The sequence below is a fragment of the Quercus robur genome, chromosome 10, assembly GCF_932294415.1.
Source record: "Quercus robur chromosome 10, dhQueRobu3.1, whole genome shotgun sequence".
Taxonomy (NCBI): Eukaryota; Viridiplantae; Streptophyta; class Magnoliopsida; order Fagales; family Fagaceae; genus Quercus; species Quercus robur.
Genome location: NC_065543.1, coordinates 46,487,603 through 46,512,586, shown reverse-complemented (window position 1 = coordinate 46,512,586; position 24,984 = coordinate 46,487,603). Strand labels below are relative to the sequence as shown.

Genomic DNA, 24,984 nt, shown 5'->3' with positions numbered 1-24,984 from the left:
CATTTGTTCATCAAGAGGAAGAAGGGTCTACACCTATCTGCCGATCGAGAAATAAAACGGTTTAAGGCAGCAATCATTCTGGTAAGCCTTTGGACCTCTTTGGGATTCTGAGGCGGTTGTAGGCTGTTAACAGCCCTGATTTGATCGGGACTGACCTCAATTCCCCTGTAGGTCATCATATAGCCCAAGAATTTTCCTGATCCTACCCCAAATGAACATTTGGAAGCGTTAAGATGCAGCTTGTGTCTCCTTAAAATTTCAAAGATGTCTCTGACGTCACTCACGTGCCCGGACACTACCTTACTCTTTACCACCATGTCATCTATATAGACTTCAATACTTTTACCCAGTTGCGGCTCAAACATTCTGGTAATCATTCTTTGGTAGGTGGACCCTGCGTTCTTCAAACCAAAAGGCATCATCTTGTAATGGTAGTTTCCAATGGGAGTGACAAAAACTGTCTTTTCTTGGTTGTTTGCGGCCAGAGGTATCTAATGATATCCTTAAAAAGCATTTAAGAAGCTCATCCGAGGGTGGCCCGCGGTCGCATCTACCAACTGATCTATCCGAGGCATAAGGAACAGATCTTTTGGGCAAGCTTTATTCAGATCCGTGAAGTCTATGCAGACTCGCCACTTTCCGCTCTTCTTCTTTACCACTACAGTATTAGCCAACCACTCAGGGTAAAAAACTTCCTTGATAGCCCCTGCTCTTTTAAGCTTCATCACCTCGTCCCTAACGACATTAGCATGCTCCTTCAACGGGCGCCGAGGGGGTTACTTCTTGGGAGTAAAGGATGGGTTAACATTTAGATGGTGCCAGATGAAGCTTGGATCAACCCTTGGGGAAGCCATCAAACCATCTCATCGCCACTAGTCCTAAGCTGGATGGAAATATTTCGCACATCAAAACCTCATCTTTGGAATGGACAACCATCCTCTGGTTAAACTAGCTTACATGCTCTATGGGGTCCGTTCGACCATTGTACATGGTGAAAGTAGGTTGATGGAATCGCCGAGGGAGCTTAGCCCCTTCTATCTTGCGTGTGAAGGGTAACTTAGAGATCCGATCCAAGGCCTTGCTCATGGCGTCGTTTACTAGGCCTTTACAAGATGGACTTTTGCGTCTGCGTTAATGGTGGTGCTCTTCCTCATAAGAAAAGGTCTCACTTGGTGGAGTTCTTGACCTTTGCCTATAACTGTCGTCCCCTTCATCATTAGTATCTGAATTGGAAGGAGACCGCTTCCGTTGTGCACGATGTAGTTTCTTTTTTAAGTCATCAATCTCTTACTGCAGGGCTTTATTATCGTCCTGCCTTTGGGACACGTGACTTCCCACCCTAGAATGGCTTCTGCTTGTATGGGTAGTACGCACATTACCCTCTCAATCTCGATCTCTTTCCCGTTCAAGGTTAAGAAAGTTGTCTTGCCGTTGAGAACCTGCAGGCTCCGTTTGGTGTGGACCTGCTTGGTGCAGACCTGCTTGGTGTGGACCTGATCCCACCATGTTTAACCGTTGCACTCACTGAGGCACAAGTTCTCCCCACAAACAACGCCAATTGTAGGGTCACAATTTGCAGCCCAGGCCCAAAATGTATGGAGCCTTGGCCCAATGAGCCCAATATAATAAATTTGTAAAGAATGGGTCAAAGAACTAGATTTTAATGAGTTGAACAACTACTAGTATTGAATTGCATGACGATCAAACACAAATAAAGGACGCTGATATCAATGGACTTTCAATCCGAAAAGGTCAGACCTGTATATAATGATCACTCTTAGATATCAGAATGATTTAGATTGCTATAATATTTTCTCTCACTATTTTCCGATCCCCTTCTCATGGAGGGTCTCTCACATTATATAGCTCCTTTTAGGTCATCTTGATCTTATACTTGTTGATCATCTGAGTCCCTACTTGAGTACCCGTCCTATCAGACACCCCTTTTAGCTTTCTGTGAGTTGTGGTAGCCAAGGCAGTATTGTTCAGAGGTCTTCTCCACATAAATGCGGCCAGAAAAGTAGCTGCAATGCATTTAATGCGGTGGTAGCAGCTTTTCCTTAGATATTTTTGAGCTTCCTTCTTTCTCGTATGTTCATAAGGCACATTCCTATTGCTAGAGCCTTTTGGAGGGTCACTCTAATTGCTAGAGTACACACTTGGGCTACATTCGTCGTATCCGAGGAAGGATTCCTCCTCGGATCATCTTCCATTCATTCCCTACCTATGAGACTTTAACTGGGAATCCCTAACAACTATTTGCTCATCCTCGGACTTGTCAATGTCCCGAATAAAGCCCAAAGCCCAATATATGATCTTGGGCCCTTCCCTGCATTAGTTATTCTTAAAATATTGATAATAGACTTTTAGTGGGAGTAGAAGTCAAAATGTGGGTTTTTTTTTTTAAGAAACAAAACATGGGTTGTTGTTTGAGATTTAAATTTAGAATTATTTATAATAGAATTTTAATTTGAATAGAATTTAAATGATAAAATTTTACCTAAAGTAAACGGTTATTAAATATTATCCCTTAATTTGAGAAAATGTATCGTAACAAATACTATAAAATTAATTTACTAATTAGTGAGAGTAGTCATTTGTCCCAACCACTTCTTCTTAGTTCAATTTTATTATATAATATATGATATGATATAAATAATTGACAAAAAAAAAATAGTATATGGATTTTTTTTAATATTGGAAACGTCTATCCTGTTGTTTTTGGAAACATATTGCGGTGATTGTCATAAAATTAAAAAAAAAAAAAAAAAAAAAAAAAAAAAAAAAATCACCGTGACAAAGAATTGCCCTCTTCCATAAAGTTAAAACTTGAAAGCCCTCAAAATTCTATAAAATCTTTTTTTTTTAGAAACAAAATTCTATAAAATCGAGTGCCTTATTAATATATAGGAGAGAGAGAGAGAGAGAGAGAGAGAGCGAGAGAGAGAGAGAGAGAGAGAGAGAGAGAGAGAGAGAGAGAGAGAGAGAGAGAGCTGAAGATGAGCAACATTACATATTTAGTGCCTGAATCTTATCCAATGAATGGCAGAGATGGCATTAATAGTTATACTAAAAACTCCTACTTCCAGTTTTCTTCAATTTTGTTAGGGTAAATTACAAAGTTAGTCCCTATCTTTTACATCATATCTCAATTTGGTCCCTAACCTTTCAATTGTACCAATTTGGTCTTTAACCTTTCAATGCTATGTCAATTTGGTCCTTGCTGTTAAGTGTTGGATGAAAATTGCTGATGTGTCTAATAAATCAAATAAACTATTATTTCCATGCCATGTAGATGGACACCTCAAATGCCATATCATATTACATTTTTTTTTTTTTAATGTGAGGGGTTGATTTAGTTCTTGCACGTGAGTGTCTATTTGGGATCAAATTCCAGATTTCCAAATAAATCATGGTTTTAATTTCATGGGTTTTGCTTATTTTGGTGTATTAATTTATACAAATTTATTTTTGTGGCTTTCTAATGATGTAACTTTGCTATTTTAATAAAACTAGTCGCTAACCCGTGCGATGCACGGGATAGTTAAACAAAATTTATACACATTCACTTTTATTGGTACAATCATTTGAAAATAATTCTAACTAATACCCATATGTAAGAGACACATTGACTTACTATTTAAAGTAGCATTTTGAAGAATTTACACATATTGTGCAACTGAGCCTTAATTTCTCATCAACAATAAAAACATGGAAATTCAAAACATGGAAAGAAAATAAAAATTACAACAATTAATTCCATTATCTTTCATGCTATACTTTGTAATTGTACAAAATTAAGTCAACTCAATTTAAGTAGTTGTAATAAAATTGGCTTCTACTATTCTCTATTCTATAGAGATATGAACATATTGGATTTCTCAAACAATTACCGGTATTGCAATAAAATGATTTATTATTGAAAATAAGAAACAAAGAAAATCTATCTATAGCTTAAGAAACACAATATACTAAAATTAAAGAGATAAAATTTTTGGAGGACAAAATATTATAGATAATTTTAGAAACAGATTATACACTTAAAAGGGTTAGTAATTTATAGCACTTACCCCCCACTATTAGTATACAGACACCAAGTGCGGTCGTCGTAACCCTTTGAAAGAACCTTCCCCTATTGGACCCTATCAAAAAAAAAAAAAAAAAACACCCAATTAACAAAATTGATCCAAAAGGGTCTAAAAAGCACACAAAATCAATTCAAAAACAAAAATATGAGACAAAGTAATTACTTTCCGCTGCCAATGAAATCGTCTTTTGTATTGCTGTTCCAAACTGCAACACTTATCTCTCTAAGGCCTTCAATTAACGAAAACACAAACTTCTCTTGGAATACCGGAGTATTATGATCATCTATACACACACACATAAAAAACAAAATCAGCATAACTCACTATAACTCTATAGAAGCCTCAAAAATATAAAGAGAAATTAAAGGGGTTGAATTTGATATTTATGTTTGGAGAGAGAGAGTTTGCAGAAACTGTGGCTTTATATTTCTTAACTTGAGAGAGGGGTAAGGTTGCTAGGGTTTTGAGGTGTTATAATGTTTTTATTTTTATTTTTTATTTTTTAAATATTGTGCTGAAATATTGTGCTGACGTGGAAAAATGTGGTGCCAGCAGAGGCTTCGGTTTTATATATATTTATATATTAAGCTGAAGTTTGATTTTGTATTGACAGGTTCTTTTGGGAGATTTGGTGCTTATACATTGTCCTAGGATGAAGAAAGTTGGTAGGACTAGAATAATAGATTAAAAAAAAAACTGGATCTTTGAGAACTTTGTTACTTTCCAGTTTCCATCGCAAATGTATTTTCTATATTTTCTCTATTAGTCCCATTCCTGAAATATGCAAAACACAAAATAAGCACATGAACGAGTAATCCCACAACAAATCCCAACATCCAAAACAAGCAAAACCCAAGAAATTAAACCATGAAATCAAAGTCTCTAATCCATTTTAGTTCAGCTAAGACAGAGAGAGATCGCAAGAGAGAGATTGCGAGATAGAGAGAGCAAAAACTGACCGGAACAGAGCTAGACCTCGCCGTCGGACCTTGTCATTGCTCCTTATTGCGGAAACCTCATAGCCTCACCCTTTCTTTTTGGACCAAGTGCTAGCTGCTCCTCAGATAGACACTCACTTGCAAACGTGAGTCAATGAATCAGCCATGTTTTTTTAATGTAATATTATGTGGCATTCCACGTGTCCACCTACATGGCAAGGAAATAATAATTTAATTAGTCTGTTAGACACATTAGCAATTTCCATCCAACACTTAATAGTCGGGACCAAATTGGCATAGCACTAAAAGGTTAGGGACAAAATTGACATAATTGAAAGGTTAGAGACTAAATTGAAATATGATGTAAAAGATAGGGACTAACTTTATAATTTACCCATTTTATTATCTATTTCTCCTATTTCTTACACTCTTCTCATCTTATTTGGCTAGGCCTGTTGCATACTAATGTGTATATCATTTGGTAATGAATTTTTACCAGCCAAATAATGTGCATGATAATAAATCTCTGGGCTGCAACATTTTTCTATCAGGCCACAAATGGAAGAAGCCCCCTTTTAACCAATAGAATATATTTAATTTATTTGTTTTGCAATGTAGAGAAAAAAAAAATACTTCCTTTGAATGCGTTGTTTATCTATCTAATAATATAAAAAAGTTTATCAAGGACCAAAAAGTTTTAACAAAAAATTTTATTTTTGAAAATTTATCATCTCTTCAAATGTTGTGTATTCTGTTAACGTGTTTTAGTCATAGTTGTCAAAAAGAAAGAGACTGCCAAAAAGCCAATGGATTCATTTTCAAAATCAATTTTAAGTTTATAACCACAATTTAACCATACCAATGATTCTTGTTATATACACGTGCATATATCATATATGTTAATAATGGCATACTTAACTTAGTGTCCATTTAGATAAAACTAGAGTCCATTTGGTATCTTATTTATCAGTTTTTTGAAAAATAGGATTGCTTTAAAAATAGAAAAGGAAAGAAAAACTATATATATAATAAAAAGTGACATTTAAAAAAGTCGAAAACTACTATGATTGACATACCTAGCTAGTATGCAGAGGGCTGGCGCAAAAGCTGCGAAGGCAATGATGGATGATATAATTACAGAGAAGCTTGATGTAGAAAAAAGAATTTCTAGTTCAAAGAGCACATTCCGTATAGCAGATTTGGGATGTTCAGTTGGGCCAAATACCTTTATTGCTATGCAAAATATAATAGAAGTTGTGCAACAAAAGTACCAATCCCAAGGCTTTGCTTCTCAAATGCCTGAATTTCAAGTGTTCTTCAATGATCACACATCCAATGATTTTAATACCCTATTTACCTCTCTCCCACCAGAAAGGCCATACCTTGCAACTGGAATGCCAGGGACTTTCCATTGTCGGCTATTCCCTAATTCCTCTCTCGATTTTGCACTCCAAATTCTCTCTAAGGTGCCAGAAGAACTGCTAAATAAGAACTCTGCTGCGTGGAACAAGGGGAGGGTTCACTATGCAAGTGCCCCAGATGAAGTAGCTCAAACTTATTCAACCCAATTTGCTAAGGACATAAAAACCTTTTTAGATTGTTGGGCTAAAGAGCTTGTGGTGGGTGGACTAATGGTGCTTATTATGCCAGGTATTCCAAATGGGATTCCTCATTCCAGTTCATGAACATGCGCAATCTTTGATTTCCTGGGATAGGGCCTCATGGGTATGGCAAAGGAGGTAAGCTAGCAATCAACTATTACTTTTTGCACTAGAAAAATTTTCAAGTCAAATAGATCACTGCAAGTAAATTTATTGAACTTATACTAAATGTCAGCATATGAACTTAGAATTGGACCTTAAAAATACAAAATTTTGTGAAACTTATACTTTTATATACTCATTGTTCTATATAATGTACAAGCAATTTGCTAGGCAAACAACATAAAAAGAAAACCACTTCATGAGGATCTCTTTTGTAGAGGTTGGAGGTTCTCACTTCTCCTAGTTATGCATTGTTCCGAGAACAATTTATGTTCCATACGTGTAAAAACGAAAAGAATGATGCTAGAAATACTATATATTTTATTACATATGCTTTGCAAACTAATTTGTGTACAAATCACAATAATTCAAACATTCATTTATTATTTTATTGAAATAGGACCAATTGCATCCACTACCACATCAAGTTGTAGGCCTTTTCTAGTAATATCAGTAATAGTTTTAGTATTTTCACACCATAATACCTACTCTTATCTTTGTAGGGATTAATTAGTGAAGCTCAAGTGGACACCTTTTACTTGCTTGTGTATTTTGCCTCACCCAAGGAGATGACGCAACTCGTGGAAAGAAATGAGTGTTTTAGCATTGAAAGAATGGAGATAACACTACCTTGGGCAAGAGTTGATGGCCTCCATGTCCAGGCATGCGTGATGCACCTAAGAGCTGGCATGGAGTGTAACACCCCAAACTTTTTAAAGCAATTTTACAATGTGAATAATATCTCAAGTGAATTTTATGTTTTTCAATAAGGTTGTTAATTATTTTGTAGAGGTCTTTTTAATATTAAAAGCTTGAGGTGGATTTCTTCCCAAGATATTTTTGTGATGAGTAGTTTATAATAACCCATACATCATCATACGGTAAGCCGCCCCCCTCCCCCCCACTATTTTTCTTCAGCCGCTTCTCCCTCTCTCCCTCCCCCTCTCTTCTCATATTCACTCTTCTTCTTAGTTCTTCCCCAATGATGACCGAACCTCCAAGCTCCCATATCTCTTTCCTCATTTCTTTCTCTCTCTCTCTCTCTAGTTGAGACCTCCTTGTTAGGGAGGATTATGTCTCCATTGGTTTTCCTAGTAGCTAAAACTCCATGAGATTTTTAAGTGGATTAAACCCAAGGTAAAAATCTAAGCTTTTATCTCAATTTCTTCTATGAAATCCTTTGGGTTTTGCTATTTAATGATTAATATGGTGAATACTTAATGGGTTTTGGTGAATAATGGAAGATTAGAGGGTTAAGATGATTCGGGTAGCAATGGTTTTGTTAAAATCTGAAAATTTCATAACATTTGAGAGTTTTTGCTTTGATAAAAGGTTTTGGTTGATTAGTTTTCTAATGGGTATTTGAGGGTTGGTTTGCTAGATCAACTATATGGGTCTTGTTGTTGCATATGTTGATGTGAGTTGATTTTAAAGTGTGTTTCCTTTGCATTTAAGTGACTTTGACATATGTGAATGTGGGCATTTGCTTGTCGCGTGCCAAGTGTTCGATAAATTGCCTATATGAGTTATGGGATTGAATTTCTTGACTTGTGTTGTGATGATTGTTTTATGAGGTTATGGTTTGTAATCCTAGCTGTTTATATGTGCTAACTCATGTAGCTATAAGGTTTAACCAAGTCTTGAAGCTTTTGGCATAGTGTTAAAATTATAGTATTTTTCTTTTGAGTAGGCTGCACTATGTGATTTTTTATAAATTATAGAAAAATTATTTTGTGCCGAATTTTTGATGGTACATACTACACATATAAGAGCTTATCCTTATTTAATTTCAAGTTGATCAAATAACTTTTCATGGACCAAACGGTTTTTACAAAAGAGCTAACCTGCTGTGTAGTGAATCTGAAAGTATGACGAGTATGTTGGGATTTTGTGGAATTTACTTGAAACCTTTGTTGAGTGGGTTGGCTTGTAAATTCTTACATTTTCTTCGACATGTGTTTTACTTAGTTAAATTTAATAATTGTTTGGTTTAATCACTTGCAATATTGTATTAAAATGCTTTGGTTGTGTTATGGTCCTTTGGATCACTTGTATGCTTGTTTGATGTCCCTTGGGGATAGGTGCCTTGGGATAGTCAAGTTAGGCTTTAGGCCCTCCATTTGATTTTATGGGACCATTTTCGATTTATGGAGACAAGTTTGAAGGTGCTTTGTGATAGGCCTTGTTATTGATAGGCTTGATCATTGTGTTTCTAGGTTTCAAGATTCTTGGTGATGAACCTAGTAATTGGATTGCTTACTTAGGTGGCGGTGCCCGGTTGAGGTAAAATTGGTTGGCCTCCCGAGGTAAGTAGCTTTTAATGGGATTTTTTGGAAAATAACCATGTTGCATAAATGTTATTTTTGGGTTAAACACATTTTGGAAAATTATTTGTGGAACTATATCTTTCTAAAAACTATTGTGTTGTAACCTTAATGTATATGACTATTTATGAAAAGTGCATCATGTTTAATATGACATATGGGGAAATTCATGAATATTTGGCATGGGAAAGAAAAGCACCTTTGATTAAATTCTTGAGAATGAATTTTATGGATTTATTGCATTATTCGCAAAATTTAAAGATGCTTTGATAATTGGAAGATGTAAGGTTGAATTTATTCAACCATCTAATTGGCTTTATTCCGTGCCAAATTTGCTTGTAATTCAGCATTTAGTAACCCTGTATTTAGGTGGGTTTGTTGTAAGGGTAGTGAGTGAGATAGAGTGAAGATTGCTCAAGAGTGTGCAAGAAAACAGAGACTCGCGGCTGGGACTCGCGGGTGACTCGCGGCTGCAAGCCGCCAGAAGCAGCACACGTGCCAAGCATGCTGGAAGATGAACAGTCATGCTAGCTGGAGCACTACAGGACAAAACAGGACAACTGGCCATACGGTTAACTCGCGACTGGATCTCGCGACTTAGTCAAGCCGCGAGGTCAAGCCGCGAGCCACCCCTGTTTTGTAAAACCTGACGTTTCACATTCCTCTCCCACTCTAGTATAAATACCCCTTTTACCCACGATTGAAAGAGAGCTTCCAGAGAGAATTTTGAGAGAGAAACCCTAAAGAAAAACCAGATTGCTTCACCCACAATCTCTACCTTAGAGTCTCTTCAAATTCCTCAACTCTCTTCCTCTCCATTGTCAAATCCTTGAGAGGCATTATACCAAACCTGGTTCTCACCATCATCATCACTGTGAGACAGTTGTTTGGATTTCTGGGAAGCAGTTAGGAAGGAGCCAATCTTCATTGGTTGATGCTACGGTCTAGTAGCGGAATCTGGGAAGCTAGAAAAGAAAAAGGTTCGGCGCAACCTCGTTGGAGCAAGAAGCTTGGAGGGCTTAGGTGCACTGGGTAGATTAGGCTTGGAGGGTCTATTGCTGTCCTTGTATCCCAACTGTATTTTCTAGTGGATTGCTTACCGCTTGGAAGGCGGTGGAGAGGTTTTTCGCCGAGGACTTCGGTTTCCTCTTTGATAACACATCGCGTGTTGTCCTTGTGTTTGCATCTTCCTTCCTCTCTATCTTTGCCTTTATATTATCTGCTGTGGTTTTATTTTGTTATGGCTTAGATAGTCTTTAACCAATTTCGTATTATAGCATGTGTTAAGTTTCCGCACACTAGTTGTTTGACATATTGCTTGTATTGGTTAAGTTGTTTTTTGGGGGTCTAAACGTTCAAAGGTGTTTTGTACACGTTTTTGAACTTTCAGAAGAGTTGATACAAAATCTTTTTGACAAGAAATGAATTTGAAGGCTCTGAGAAGCTTGTGAATATCTTTGGATATTAAAAGGTTTTGTGAAACTATTTGGAAATGAATTGTGTTTCGAATTCATGTAATCTGTGAGCTCTTTATGTTTTACCCTTATGTCGTGACATGTGATTATCCGGTGATTACCTAGCTAGATACTATAGTCTGTGTGACATTGGTATCTAAGCACCCGTCTTTGTGACGGCATATGAGTTCCGTCTTTGTGATGGAGTTGAGTTCCGTCTTTGTGACAGCAGATTAGTTCCAAATATGTGTCGGTGATGAGTTCTGTCTTTGTGACGGCGTTGAGTTCCGTCTTTGTGACGGCTGATTAGTTCCAACTGTGTGTCAGCGATGGGTTCCATCTTTGTGACAGCAGATGAGTTCCGTCTTTGTGACGGTGTTTTCACATGGCCTTGGGTTGGATTTTCAGGTTTTGGAATGGTGTTTTGATAGCTCACAGTAAATAGTAGTTTCATGTTAAAATATTTTGAAAAAGCTTGGTGCTATATCGTTTAAATTATTCTTATCATTTTACCACTGGAAATGGATTTGCTGGATTTTCATTGAAATTCCCAAAGTATAACATGTTTTGTAAAATGCCCATCATGAGACTTGCATTTCCTCCACCCCCATTAATTATGCTATTTACTGGGTTTTAGCTCATCTCAATCTCCAATAGTTTTACAGATAAATTAGCTACACGTCGGGCATGGAGTTTAATTTATTGGTGGAGATTGGAGTGCTATGTTACATTGGGAGACTTGGGCGACTCAATCTTGCAAAGTTTAACAAGATCACAATTAATTCTAATGGAGGTTGGATACTTGAGTTTTGTTAGCCTTAGGTATTGTAGGCCTAACTTCAATGTTGAGGTTGTGTATTCTAGAAGGGATTGTGGTTTTGTGTTATCCATTTGGAGTTTTGAAATATATTCATGTATTATTTGGAGGCACATGATTTGAGTTATTGTTTGTAAATGTGTTATAGAGCTCTGACTTATAATATGAAGATTTTAGTATGTTTATTTATTCTTATCATGTGTCAAGGAGGAAAAAAAAAAAAAAAAAAAACTCCTACGTTCTTGCTCTTAATGGCTTTTCTCTCATGCTTTGGACCCTTTTGGATTTGGGGTGTGACATAAAGGGTATAAAAAGCAAACATTTTGGAGCTGAGATTATTGATGAACTATTTGATCGATTTTGTAAGAAACAAGAAGAATTTATTAACTTGTTGGAGTCAAAATACAATGAAGAAGATCTACTCTTTATCGTTTTGAAACGCATATGATGCAGCTTTGGAAGCAAACGTAAGACTTCTCATTGTGTCACAAATTTGCATATGTATCAATGCAATATTTATATCAATATCGTAAAGAAACTTTGATATCAGCTACAAATGTACTTAATTTTATAAATAAAAGTCCATAACAATCATAGCCTCTTTTATATGAATAATGTTTAGTGAAGTCATAAATTAGAGGAAAAGTAACAACAATTGAATGTAATGCATGTGACAAGTACAAACAATGCTCTAAGATATTCGATTCATTGCATTGTAATTAAAAGAATTACACTGGAGTTTACAATTCAATATTTCAATTCATCAATTGGTTGTGCAATTCAATACAACTGGCCGATATCCCGCACAATTTGCGGTCCATTTTCAAAAAATCTATAAGAAATTATCCTATAATCTATTGGGTTCATCAATTCTATTATTGTTAGTTATAACTAATTTACAAAGTTTGTTAGTAAAACTAAATTCAAACTAAACCCTAATCCCTACCTGTTTTTTCTATTCCAAAGCTACGTATCCTTTGTTATGTGGTGCTTCGTCATGAATTGTAAGAAGGGAAAGGAGACAAATACTTTTTACAATGTTTAAGAAATCATAAACCTCAACATAAAAGAAAAAAAAAATACCACCATTCATGGCAATGATTAATAATAAAAAAAGTAGCCCCCATAAATCTTTAAAATATTCATCATATATACATACAACATTTACATAGCAAATTGCAAAGTACATGCCTTAGAGCTATAAATTATTACAATAATAGCTTAATAGAGAGTGTTGATACTCATTTTTGTAAATTTGTACCCAAAAGTTCTTGAGGAGGAAAACCCAATAGAAAGCAAGGCCCAAATGCCCACCAAAAAAGACCAAAGAAACAAAAAAGAAATAAAATCCTAGACTTACGTCTGGACTAAGAAAGAAATACAAGGGAAAGTGACATGCAACAGAATATAGATCTTTTGCAGAATACAGATCTTCTACCGATTGACTTTGGCAAATTAAGGCAAATTGGGTCCAAGACTTTTTTGACCTAATAAAGGGCAGTAAGCCAATAAAGCCCATAACATCCTTATAAAAGAAGGAGAGAAGCCAAACATATCTCTAGTAAGAGACACGATGGAAAGAAGCAAGAAATAACAAAAACATCAACAGCAGGAACTACGTGAAGGAGAGAAAAGCCAAATCAAAGGCAATAACAAATGTAGAAGGAAACAAAGCCACAGCAGCAAGAAATGCGTGAAGGAGAAATATACCAAAATCGGAGAGAAGACAAAAGTAGCAAGGTAGGTGAGTAAGGTAAGGTTTGGGCTTTGCCCTTCTGCATCCCAGCCATGCAAAGGAGTAGAGCCCACGACCGATGAGGGGCAAAGTTGTGGTTTGTTGGAGGGGGAAAATGACCTAGATTCGATATCTCGCCAAGACCAATTTTGGGAATATATTTTGCTGGGAAAGCACCTTTACCAAAAATTGGAGGAAGGTAAGTGGGAACCATCTAATACATGCTAGAGAGTGAAGATAGAGAATTAATGGAGACTTATACCGTTTTAGGGAAAGAGATGTGAGGTGGCTCCACGGCAGCCTGGCCTTTACCCAAAATGGGGAGACCATTTGTCGTAAGAGGGTGAAACTCCCTAGTGGGATTGAACCCACTTTTTTCCTGATCTACTTACCTTTTCTAGGTTTCAGGAACTCTTAGTAACATGGAATTAGAAACTTAATAATATACATGTTATTCTGCAACTGATGATAATCTGGTTTTGTAATCTCTGTACAGTGATGGCTAGACATTTATCTCTGCAGACGACCTCAGAATAAACACGTGGAACATTGAGATTAGTAATCAGTGTTTCAGTATCATTGACATGAAGCCATCAAACATGGAGGATCTTACTGGTAATTATGTTGATCCCCGAAATGTAATCTCTAGTTTACTCTCTGCCACCTTCTTTATTTATTTTTTACAATACTCTAGCATTGCATCCTCGGTATGTCTCTTACTCACCTCATTATGCCTTGTATTTAAATGAATAGTGAAATGTTAAAAAAGAAAGGATAGTAGGTTATGAATGATGCAGCAAAAGACTTTGCACTACATAATCATATTTATTGACAAACCTTTAATTGTTCTTCTAACATGATGAACTTTTCTTTCCACTACTGAACACTAAGTTGTAACTGTCAGAGGTTACGAATCAGTAGGGAAGGTTTATGATGAAAAATTTTAGAATGGGATGCATTTGGTTGTGTGTAGACTTGAACGTTAAGTAAATTCATGTTTCATACAGTTTTAATCGTTATTTTGTTTGGATCAGTCATAGCCTTTGGATTTGGTTCAAAATTCGAGTTTGATGGTTTGGATGCAGTAACATTTTCTTTGGGAATGATTAACATTTTAAACTAGTTCTCTATTGGATTCCACGTGGACACAAGGGATGGCATTGTTTGTTTGGATCTACTACTGTCTTTGTGTGAATTAAATTTAAATAACCCCAAGCAACTGAGAAAATAAATAAATCCACACAAGCATCTAAGGACAAAACAACCACACTGGAACAAAAAATTTACGGGAAAAAAACCATGAGGAAAATCCTACAAATCCACTATAGTAAATAAAGATTACAATACTCAAGTTTATGCCAAAAAATTGAGTTCAATAAATTGGGAAAGTACAAGAATAAATCTCCAAGAATAATTACAATCTCATTGCAAAAGATTTCTATCTAGTGAAACCAATGAAGCAGCAAGATCTTCACTCTGAATACTTCATCCTTTATGTGGTTGTTGCACTCAAAATTCCCTCCTGTACAAAACCTCCAAATTTATCTTCCTCACGCGTTTTGAGCAAAGAAAAAATTGCATTTTTTTCTCTCTCTAACAGCTTGCACACCCTTACTCCTTGATTGGACTGCTCTGTCTCTCTCTCTCTCTCTCTCTCTCTGTATTTCTCTGAGTTTTCCAACTTTTCCCACGCGCATTCCTGCCTCTAAATGCGAAAATGCTAACTTGTCTTGACTTGTTCAACATGCTCACTAATGAGCTTTTTATCAAATTTGGGCCGGACCACATAACGTGCAGTGCACCCAACATTGTTCAACAAACATGTTTATAATTATTTCTCAAAAAAAAAAAAAAAAAAAACATGTTTATAATTTTGACTAAACACAGTACACCTCATTCATAGGTTTATTGAGTTATGGTGTGAGAACTTCACCCACAGAAATATGACTTGATTAAACAGCAAATAATTTAAAGGAACCTTCAAATGTAATGTTAGTATTGCTTGATGTAACGATGAAACTATCAAATGTGAGTAAAAAATAAAGAAATCAACGAATTAACAACATATGTGATGTTTGTACCGTTCAATTTGATGATATAACCATTAAATGGGAGTAAAAAAAATAAGATAAACTATAAAGTTGTGATTTACAACTATGTTTTATGTTGGTTTTATTCCATGACAAAAAGTGTTGTAATTGTATTAATTTATTTCCTTGCATTTTGTGAGATTTTATTGTATTGGGTTTAATATTAAGTTCGTAAAGAATCAAGCATAAAATGAAGATCAGTGCAATTTCACGACTAGCTCGCCAAAAGCTTGTGAGTAAAGGTTCCCACAAAAAGGTCACGTGAGAAGCACATGTTGAAAACTAAAGAGTCAAGTGCCAAGCTGTATTTCGCAAGTACTTCGTGAGACAGACCATTTCACGAGGTATTCGCGAAACTTTATGCTTTGAGGATTTTAAGTGTGACTTTCTTACTCTTTACACATACTATACATACCATCATTACCCACAAAAGTAAAGGAAGCTAATATTCAAAGAGAAAACCCTAGATAGGTTTTTACAACACAACACACCCATCTTTTAGAGAGAGAGCTACTCATTCTTAGTAAGAAATCACTGTAGCCTATTCTCTTTCCCTCTCCCATTGTCATACCTTAGGAGGAGATTTGTACTCAAACACAACCCACACCTATTCAGAGTGTAAAGAGTGTTTTGAAGTTTGGAAAGTTTTGAGAATTTGTCAAAAGAAGCCGGTGAGGCTTGGCAGATGCAATCGAGCAGTATTGCCGGATCCGAAAATTAAGCTAGTGAAGACAAGACTTCGAAAAGTCTGTTGATAGTAAGAGCTTAAAGGGATCAAGTACATTGAATAGACTAGGCTTGAAGGATCTTTTATTATTTATGTACTTCAACTTATTCACTAGTGGATCGATTTCGACTTGAAGGGTCGTGGAGAGGTTTTTCGCCGAGTTTTTCGGTTTCCTCTTCGATAACACGTCTTGGTGTTATCTTATATTTGCATCTCTCTTCCCTTACTCTTTAAGCTATATATTTATCGTTGCTTGCTTGCTTATGGCTTAGAGAGTAGATTCGGTGATTGCGCTTTTTTTACTTTTGTTTCGCACTTAGATAAGTTAAAGTAAAAGCAATTAAGCTGTAATTTTAAAATTGAGGGTCTAAACAAGCTTGTGTGTTTTCACACAAATTTGAGCTTTGAATAACTACCGAATGTGATAAATTACGGTTATATGTGAAGTTGATATTACCCAATAATGCGACGATAGAACCATCAAATGTGAGTAAAAAAATAATTGAACCACTGAATGTGACAAAAGTACGGTCATATGTGATGGTACTACTTAATGTGAGGATGACACTGTTAAATGTATGTAAAAAAATAATTAAATCACCAAATATGACAAAAGTATGGTTATATCTGATGTTGCTACTGTGTAATGTGACGATAGAACCGTAAAAAGTGAGTAAAAAATAAGGAAATCATCGAATGTGACAAAAATACGATCATATCTAACGTTCATAGCTTAATGTGATGATGAAACCGTCAAATATGAGTTTAAAAAAAAAAAGGAAAGCACCAAATGTGACAAAATTACGATTAAATGTAATGTTTGAACTGCCTAATGTGGTAATGAAGTCATCAAATGTGAGAAAAAATAAGGGAACCACCAAGGGTATGGTAATTTCTTGATAATCATTCAATAAATAGGTTTTAATTATGTGAATAAATCCATATGACAATATTTTATTAGAGGGTATAGATATATAAGATAATTTACACCAAATCTTTATAGCGTTTAATCTCTTAAATGCATTAGGTATGATAGCTCTGTGTAATAAATAATAATGATGATAATGGCTTGATGTATGGTGAGAAGTGAGAATGCATCAAACAATTTAGGGTTTGTTTGGATACCATTTATTTTACTGAAACTGAAAATTTATTACTGAAAGTATCGTATATAAAGGTAAAAATTAGTTAAAATAGTACAGTGGGGCCTATGAATAGTACCAAAAAGTATAGTGGGACTCATAAATAATAACAAAAATAAGCTGAATAGTGAAATAATTTATAATTTTCATTACTTCCCAAACGCATACTTAATTTATTTTCGACTAAAAAAACTAACCTTTTTTAAAAGAAAAATAAAATAGTAAATAAATGAGTGGACTAAGATCAAGAACAACATGAAACTTTTATTCATCACTTCTGCAACTCAAGAGTTACAATATCAAGAACAAACACAAAACTAGACCATTTACGTACGTGGACAAGAAGAAAGAGTTCATGCATCATTATTATAGGGTTGAATAATACATTTCACAGGACCAGCAATATATATATATATATATATATATATATATATTTAAGCACTAGGAAAATAAAATATGACACTGAAATTGAATAATACACCCTTGGAAGAAGCTTGAATCTTGTTGGAGTATCAGTATTAGCTGCAGAGATTTTCATGCACTTGGCACCATCACAGAGCCTAATGCATTCAACCCTCACTTTGATCGCCCAGGAATTTCCATCAACCAAACAAGAACAACACCTGCAAAGCCTATGAACGGAATCGTGCAAACAGCTAAGTAAATATAACGTCGAAGTTCACGTTCTTTATGACCTTAAGGTTTTCGAGAATCTTTCTCGTCCTCGTACCTATGATCAATCGCGAATATTTTATCATACACTCTGTCTTGCCTGAAAAACAAAAATTCTCGAAAACCTGTAGTGTCAATGTACTTGATTCCAGTTATAATCAACGCAAACAAGCTAAGTAAAACTGCTAATATATAGATAGTAAAGAGGAACCAACGGTCTGACGGCTTGAGATTCTTTGCACCATTGGAAATAAGTGTTAATACGACTCCTTGAAACACAATGTAGTAATTTGCAAGACCGAAAGCAGACGAGTGAAGATTGTTGAGATGCGTTTCTTGCTTTTCTATTGCTGCGCTCAGTTCCTTTCTTTGTTTCACAAGTCTTTTCAACTCTTGGTTATTAGTATCCATGAGGGCTGAAAAATTCAAAAGAGATGGATTTGTGAATGAGAAATGCAAATAAGATACATGGTTGTTTTATTTTAATTTTTCTTTTGCTTAGTTAACAAGCATTTTCTTGTTTATATAAGAATTAATCAACTATAGACCAGTCTCAGCTTTCTTACCTCAGATTCACGGATCCTAACACAGCAAGAGGGATCGAAACTCAACAACACAAAAAGGTCCACCACAATATTTAAATTTATTTATATAGAAACTTTTGGGAAAAATTCTAAACCAACTAACCAAACAATATTTATAAAAGTCTTCTAAAAAAAAAGTAATATTGATAAAACTTTGACAATAGAAATTACTCATAACAAACAACGTTAGTAAATTTAAGTATATGAAAAATCTTTTGTTTGCTAGGATAAAAAGACTCAACTATATTAAGTAAAATGAGAAAATAATTTGGACAAATTGAATCTCAATTGATATTGGTTCTCATCTGATTCTACAAAAAAAATTGGATTTAAGATATAAAAAATTCAATTTTAATTGAATTATTTTTGGTTCAGCTACAATTATAATTCAAAACTAAATTCATTTATGATTTGCCACACACTGGGGGAAAATGAAAAACAGCTGAAGGCCAAGTGGAAGAGGATGAGTCCATAAAAAATAATTAAAAAAATTAAAAATAAAAAGAAAGTAGAGGACGAGTGGTAAATAATTTTGACTGGATGACCACTTGTGTTCACGTTATGATGGCGTTGATCTTTTCCTGTGAATGCAGAATACTAAAATCTCTCCAATTTTCCACCAACCCAAACCACTCAAAAAAACCTTTATCTCTCCCATTTACTTTCCATCTTGTTTTCACCCCAGCAAAACCGGCACTAATACATCTTACATACGAGGCTTTGCAATTAATATATGGTTATTTAACAATTACATAATTTTCTTTTTACAGTGACTTACTTTGAATAGCTAGCACGTTTGAGACGTGACAATGTATGCTACTTAACAATTGTGCCACCTAGTGCTTTTTTTTTTTCTTTTTTTTTTTTTTCTTTTTTTTTGTGATACATCCACCTAGTGTTAATACGACCTGTAAGACGAAACTTTACTATTGAAAAGAAAACTTATAGATAAATTATTTAAAATTAATATTGAAACTTATTTTAGATTTATAGAAGTTGTTGGTAATAGATTTTAATTGGATTATTATTTTACATATATTTTTTTACTTACTAGTTGAATGGGTTGTGTTTTTTCTTAGAAAGTCAAAAAGTGACAATTCATTAAAAGGACCAGTAGAGGATGGGTGATGGTCTTAAATGTAACTATCCTCTCACATGTAGTGTTGTATTGATGTTATTTGTGATTTATGCATGTCATTTGCCGATAAGTATTTAAATCACATACTTTTAACACTTGCTTTTACGTGTGGGTCGAAACTACCTCTTCATAGGTGAGACCTAACATGTGAAAATTTAAATGGGAGGTAAAGTGGAGGAGATAAGAATCAAACTCAAAATCTCATACTTTAATAACATTTTAAATCACCAATTGTCTCAAAAGTTTAAGTTATTAGGAAATGGTGAATTTAATCACTTAACCATAAATCTAACATTCTCCCTCACTTGTAGACCTAAACTTCCCTTTAATAAGTGGGGGCCCAACAAATAGGAATTTAACATTTTAAATGGGGGGTAGAATAAAGCAAAAAATCGAACTCAAGACATCTTGCTTTGATACCATGTTAAATTACTGATTATCCCAAAAACTTAAGTTCTTGGGAAATGGGGAATTTAATCATTTAATCATAAATCTAACACAAAAATTACATAAAAATACAAAAATTAATAAATTACAACAATTAAACAGTAAATTGTGTCCTGCGTCAAAATTCAAAAATCCCTAACCTTCTTACCCAAAACAAAGAAAAAACTATCATTTGACCTTATCTTAAAATAAACAAATAAATCTCTCATTCCATTTTATTTAAACTTTTAGATGGTATGTTATTAGTACTTTTATTGATCTTATTATAGAATATAATTTGTGTAAAAGATATTTGTTTAACTATGGTGTTTTGAAACCAAAATTATCACAAAAAAATTACTGTTTTTACATATTTTGGGCCAATACAACACACACATATATATCAGTAATAATACTACTATCACACACTTTGAGACAACTGTCTTACATAGTTGACAATGATAGGAAAATGCTAATAGATGCCCTTAAAGTAATGATTAACAATCAATTTAAAGAAAGTTTTTATGGAAAAAAAAAAAAAAAAACAAAAAACAAAAAAAAAAAACAATTAATATCTTGACAATTTTTTCATTTCTCATAAAAATGGTGTCAAAATTTTCCTAAAATAGATTATTAACTATTGTCCTAAAGACACCCGTTAACATTACCTAATAATTAATTATAATTTACCTCATAAGACAATTGTGGCAAAGTATGTATACCTTAAAGTTGTATTACTAAACATTACTAGATATGCAATTAGCCCAAATAAAAGTATCTTTCTCGAACTAAACTGTACAGTTACAGCCTCTTATGTTTCACGTGAGCTTGATCCGAAAAAAAATTGGTGCCCAAGAACTTTTCCAAAATTTAATAGCCTAAATAAAAGTATCTTTATCGAACTAAACTGTACAGTTACAACCTCTTCTCTTTCATGTGAGCTTTAGTGCATATGTCCGCATCATGTTAGCTCGTGCACTCTAAAGCTAACCTGCGTCCAACTTTAACTAGTTGGACCTTTCCAACATGATATATGGTCCCATTTTGTTGACCCATCGAGTCCTCGACATACATCACATGTTGATTAATCCTTTTCCCACCACATTTACACTTTACAGGACAATTTGCTTTGCTGCTACACTAAATACATCTTTACATACAAGGCTTTGCATTTATTATTTGGTTATTTGACTGTCACGTAATTTCCTTTTTTTTTCTTTTTTTTTTAAGGCACTTTGAAAAAACTCCATGAGCCAGTGATTTACTACGTTATGGGTCCACCCATTGCGAATAGTGATTAGTCTCTGGTTGAAGGTTTCGAAGAAACACTGTGGAAATATATATATATATATATATTAAGTATGTTCAAGACGTTCTGCTACTTTCTATATCGTGCCACATAGTGTTAATACGAGATTTAAGACAAACCATTATTATTGAAACGAAAACATATTCATAAATTATTTAAAATTAATATTGAAACTCGTTTTTGATTTATAGAAATTGCTTGTAATAGAATTTTAATTAGAGCAGCACTACGCCCATAATATTTTTACAACAAATTATAAATGGTAAATTGTTATTAATTCTAATTTGAATCTACTACTTATATTCCTTTCTTGGTCTCCCATAGCAGTCAATTATAACATGTCACTTAAGATTTGTTGTAAAAGTATTGTGAAAAATATTATGGATATATCATTTCTCTTTTAATTAGACTATTGTTTTAATTTCGTAAAAAATTTGTTTATTTAAATTCATTGTGTGTTGTATATATATTACTGTTACAATTCATTGTGTTGATGGGTTGACAATAATTGACATGATTGGTGCAAACCATATAAATATGGTACGTTTTGCAAGTTTAGTATTTAGTATAAATAGGTTCACTTTCATGCTAAAATGTTTCACCCGTAATCAACGCAAAGTTACCCAGTTCATAATATGTTTCATTTTTTATACAAACTTATTTAAATCATATAAAATAAATCTCATTTTTCACTAATATAAATTTGAAATTTAAATATTGAATTAAGTAATTAAAATAATTTTAATGGTTTTATTGAAAATGTCTTCATTGAAATTCTAAAATTCCTAAACTTTTACCCAAACCTAAGAAAAAACTCTCATTTTATCTTACTTTTCAAAAAAAAAAAAAAACTCTCATTCCATTTTTTTTTTCTTCTATTGTGTATTTCCAAAATTGGGTGGAATTTCGTTGAGTTGAAATAAAAACTTCAAGATGGTATGTTATTAGTACTTTAATTGATAATATTATGAAATATAATTTGTGTAAAATTTATTTGCATAACTATGGTCATTTGAAACCAAAATTTTCACAAAACATTTACTGTTTTACATACTTTGGGCCAAATGTCTTACATGATAAACTATGATAGACAGTTAGTCACAGTCTGTCACGTAAAACAGTTGTAACCAAGTGTGTGTGAAAGTTTACGTAAAACAGTTGTAACCAAGTGTGTGTGAAAGTTTATATTACTAACATTATTGCCAAAAGATCCGCAAAAAATTTGGTTCCATAAGACTTTTCCAAAGTTTAATAGCTTAAATAAAGGTATCTGCATCGAACTACACAATACAATTACAACCTCCTCTTTCATGACGGTCTAAACTCTAGTGCATGTATCCGCATCAACTCTAGAGCTAACCTATGTCTAACTATGTAGCTCTATGTAAGAGAGTCTTGTAACTTAATTGACACCTCCCTATGCACAAAGTGCTTGGGGTTCTAGAGAGGAAAGAGTTTAAGCAAAAACATTATTTGCTATAACTCTTAATATACTAACTCTGAGTGCAAATGCATCATATTAATATATTTTTATATTTTGTAAGCACATAATAAACGTAAACATATAAATTTTACACAAATTATATTTCATAATAAGATCAATTAAAGTACCGATAGCAAACCATCTAAAAGTTTTTATTTCATCAAAATGAAATTCCACCCAATTTTAGAAATATTATACAAAATAGAAGAAAAATAAAATGGAATGAGAGTTTTATTTATTTATTTTTAAGATAAGATGAAATGAGAGTTTTTTTTCTTTGTTTTAAAAGGTTATGGAATTTAGAATTTAAATGAAGAATGTAAGGACTCAATGCGCAACGAACCCCCACGGTGTTGGGCTCGCACGTGAAAGGGCCCAGACAATATCATTTGTAGAGAGTGGGTTTGAAAGGCTAGGCCTTGGATACCCGGCGGTGGGTTCTTTATGGTGTTCGTACGTGTTCAAGGTGTTTTCACCCTTGGAGTATGTCTCTTGGAGGTAGACTGGGAGGCCCTCCATTTTTGCCATTTTTTCCAGTCCCCCCTCCAGATTACTTATTTTTTTCTTTTATACTAGCCTGTGTTCGCTTTCCTTTGTCCACGTGTAGGGTCGACCTTTCCAAAACTGATACTTGTCCCGTCAGTCCAAGACAAAAGTCGTTGGGAGTGGTTGATAAAGCTGAAGAATACGGCTCTGTTAGGTGCAGAGCCGTGTATGGGGAAGGTCGTAGGGGCAGCCTTTCCTAGATATTTTAGATTTTCTTTCAAGTTTGTCCCTATACCGTTTTTGCCCCTCTTCTCGGTGGAGCTTTGGGTCAGCCAAGGACTGGACTGTCCACGGCTGCTTCTCCGGGCCGTTTTCTGCTTTATGTCATTGAGCTTGGGCCATAACCTTCTTCGGCTTGGGCCTTTGGACTCCCCATAAGCAAGTGGGCCTGGCCCATAAATTATTGGGCCCCACAATAGCCCCTCAAAACCATGCTGTCCGACCTCCTAGTTGGAGAGGGGGGTTTTGATAATACTGAGCCTTTATTACGGCTCATTTAATTCAACCTTTTACCGACGTTGGCAACTCTCCACCTGCCCAGGAAATGCACCGGTCTACGAGATGTTCTTCTTGATTTGTTCACGATATGTTCATGCCGTTTAGTTATCCGAAGCATGTCTTTAATGGTTTCTCTTCACGAGACCCCTCAGATTCAATGGTTACTGATGGTGTGGGGGAGCGGAACAGGCGCATTCTTGTTTGCAGATTTCCTTGGAGATCTGAACACATTTAGTACACTCCTCTTCGTCCCTTATATAAAGAGGAAAGACGAGAGTTGTTTTTCCCATATATGAATCCCTTAATCCTCCAGAAATCTGAAATCCTTAGATTCCTCCCAGAGTTTACCTTTACCTTCTGATTATACCTCAATCTGTAATACGTTCACCACAGTCATAGGCAATGAAGAAACCATTCCCCTCCCAAAAATACCATGTTCTAATAAAGTTTGAAATGGCTCGGTCAGGGCAAGGATGGCGGAGACTCAAGATTTGCCTCACCTTCCTTTCAGCCAAAATCCGAAGCAGGGACTCGTCACGTCATACTTTCGGCGTGACTGAGCCGAGGACACCCATGATCAGTACCACCCGCTCTCTCATGAGCATATCTAACATAGCACCAGTGTGTTAGGAGTCAGGACTGGGACAGGGACTAAGTGCCCCTGCTTCTTCCTCTCTTTGTTCACTAGCGTCTCCTTTTGTCTCTCTTTCTTCTTCTTTCCACCACCAGATCCATCCTGGTGCTTTTCCTTCTCTCTCTTTTGCTCCTTCTTCTTCCTTTTCATCTCTTCCCTCTTCTTCCCCTCCTTCTTTTCATTCATCTCCTCCATCTTCCTCATTCATCTCCTCCACCTTCTTCTTCCTTCTCCTTCATCCTCTTCTTCCTTCTCCTTCATCTTTTTCTAAAGAAGGTTCTTCTCTCAATATAGGTGATACTGAGGCAGAGATTGGAGAGACTTTGAAGACGAGTTTAAAAGACACCTGACTGTTTACTTATCTGTATTACTGATGTTATCGTTGCTTCGGCAGTTCACCTTTTGTATAAGCTTGTTTAAGCCCCTCTTTGTACGTTGTAATAATTCTTCATATTAATAAAAATTGTTATCAATTTACTTCGCATGTTCTATCTCTATGTCTTTACAAATTTGCAAGTGCTGTTCGGCTCAATAATATAACATTTGAATCAATGACAACTAGGGCCAAAATACTTGCTAATGAAAAGATGTCACCATAAATTTAATAGAATTGTTT

The 24,984-nt window shown here is 34.8% G+C and overlaps 1 long non-coding RNA gene and 1 pseudogene across 1 annotated transcript; one reads left to right on the top strand and one right to left on the bottom strand.

Annotated features, from left to right (window-relative positions):
• The first annotated feature begins 2,999 nt into the window (after positions 1-2,999).
• LOC126703262 (loganic acid O-methyltransferase-like) lies at positions 3,000-11,927 on the top strand (annotated as a pseudogene).
• A 5,397-nt stretch (positions 11,928-17,324) lies between these two features.
• Positions 17,325-18,372, bottom strand: LOC126701898 (uncharacterized). The gene is made up of 2 exons (XR_007647553.1): positions 18,317-18,372; positions 17,325-18,166 (listed from the first exon to the last, which is right to left on the bottom strand). It is a non-coding gene; the product is annotated as an uncharacterized LOC126701898 (long non-coding RNA).
• Positions 18,373-24,984: the final 6,612 nt, after the last annotated feature.